This window comes from Charadrius vociferus, unplaced genomic scaffold, assembly GCF_000708025.1.
Source record: "Charadrius vociferus isolate BGI_N301 unplaced genomic scaffold, ASM70802v2 scaffold52, whole genome shotgun sequence".
NCBI classification, from domain to species: Eukaryota; Metazoa; Chordata; class Aves; order Charadriiformes; family Charadriidae; genus Charadrius; species Charadrius vociferus.
This window is the reverse complement of record NW_009647572.1, coordinates 844,948-847,437: the sequence shown is the minus strand read 5'-3', so window position 1 is coordinate 847,437 and position 2,490 is coordinate 844,948.

Here is a 2,490-nt window from a genome sequence, read left to right as displayed (position 1 = left end):
CTCTGACCTGCAACACCTTCCTTTCGCTCTGTCCTCAGATGTTTTCCTTTTTCTGGGCTCCCCGGTTTCCTTTTTCTGGGCTCCCCAGTTCAAGAAAGACAGGGATCTGCTGGAGAGGGTCCAGAAAAGGGCTACAAAGATGGTTAGGGGATTAGAACATCTCTCATATGAGAAAAGGCTGAGGGACTTGGGTCTCTTTAGTCTACAGAAAAGAAGATTGAGGGGGGATCTTATTAATACTTACAAATAATTAAAGGGAGGATGCCAGCGGGATGGGAACAGTCTTTTTTCAGTGGTGCCCAGTGATAGGACAAGGGGTAACGGGCACAAGCTTGAACATAGGAAGTTCCATCTTAACATGAAGAGGAACTTCTTTACTTTGAGGGCAGTGGAGCACTGGAACAGGCTGCCCAGAGAGGTTGTGGAGTCTCCCACTCTGGAGACATTCAAAACCCGCCTGGACGCTGTCCTGTGCAACCTGTTGTAGGTGCCCCAGCTCTGGCAGGGGGGTTGGACTAGATGATCTCCAGAGGTCCCTTCCAACCCTGACCATTCTGTGATTCCTTGGATGTGGGGTGTCTTCAGGTGACATCAGAGGACGATGTCGCAAGTCAGAGCCGGCACAGCTTCAGCAGACTCCCGGGAAGCGCTTTGCCTCCTGCCACGCTCTCACCTGGTCAGCTCCCAGCAAGGGGCTCACCCCCTCACTGCTGCTGGGGATAAGCACCGGCGCTCTCGCTGCTCGTAGGCTTTCTTTTAATTGCACGGCATCGGCAGCTCTCCAAAAGGCTGTTAAACGCAGCCGCTCTCTCCCTGTCTGGCCGATGCGAGATGTGCTCTGTTTGGCTCGGCTGGAAACGGTTCCTTCCACGTCTTTTGAGGTACTTTCACAAAGCCCATAGCTTGTTCGTTAGGAAAGTGTTACGGCTCATAGGCACAGTTAATTAGCACTTATGAATAAAAGAAAAGTAGAAAGGAAAATTAGAGGAGTAAGAACAACAAAAATGAACTGGGAGAAAAACAATGTTGGTCTATAAGAGCAAAGCACCCAGAAAAATCAACAAAGAATATATTGATGCTGTAGGTTTTATAGTGATTTTTCATTCCCAGTCTGTCCAACATAAAGCAAATACTATGTGGTGCGAAGTCCAGCCCAACCAGCACACACAGAGGTACGTCTGCCTCTCATACAGGTGTCTCCCTGGTGCCAGCTACGAAACAGTAGAGCACTTCAATAGGGAGAACAGAGTAACTATGTGTGGAGGTGTCATCGATGCTATCATGAAATTTTTAACAACCAGCTGAACAGGAGCCACTAGTCTCACTTTACTTTCCTCCCCGTGGCTACAACTCATTAGATTTTTATTTTTTTTTGCACAACTCTATTATGAAAAGCTTAAAAGCATGAACTGTGCTGCAGAAGTGACAAGTTGTGCCCTTTCGACAGCTAAATACCAGCACCAAAAGTATTCCTGGAAAAAAAAAAAGCTATATTCTTTCAAAAAATCCTCTGACTACAGGAGGATAAATACATTTTGAGTCTTGCCACTAGAAGGTAAGAAATTGGGTGTAGCATGTACTTAAAGATTACACCATGACATGAAAAATACACAAATGGGCTCAATAAAGGATAAGTATCACTTTGGGTATAACTGACATCTTGAGCTTTTGGAGTACTTGACTTTGCAATTCTACTCCTACTCTTTTAAGAGGGAGTGTTGTTTCCATGATTGTATACAAGCATAACCAGCAGGCTCAGGACAGCCAATGCATCCTATTTATTCATTAATCAGTACACACACTTTACCATGTCTAAGAGAGTGAATCAGTGACCAGAAGAAATCTGCATCAGCTATCACGGCATCTCAACAATTCTGGGATAAATCAGGGCAGAAAGAGCAAGGAGTTGTGGCAAACTTTGTGCTTCCTGTCAGAGCAGAAAGCTGTGTCTCTCTTCTAACTTTTTTATTTCCTTTGACTCTGAATAGTGCCAGCGACGCATTTCAGGACAGAAAAGCTGCCCACGAGCCAAGGGTTGGCCACTACTGTCTCCTTCTATCTATCTGTTTATGCTGGCGTTCACACCCGCCCTGTGTGCCTAACCGTCCTGTGCTATTCTTTAATAGCAACAGCGATGTCCCAAGACACGTTAGCCCAGAAGAACTATTTCCAGTTTGTGCCCTAGCTGTCAGGGGTGATCATTTTCCCCTGATATTGCATGTTACGGCAATTCTGCACAGTTCCAAAATTTCCTGTCAAAACATGCCTTGTTGGCAGGCTGTCGGTTTAGGAGGGGAATAGAGATTCTCATTTGTAGTGTTAGCTAGAAGAGGAAAAAGCAACCATGATCCCATATGACAAGTCAGATGATCCAGGACTGGGTGATAGGAAACAAACATCAGGCTGGGACTGAAATAAATGAAGAGCCAAAGGTTTTCTTTGCTGGCAGAAATAATTCAGTGAAGATAAAGGCCTTGTGCTCTCTTTCCC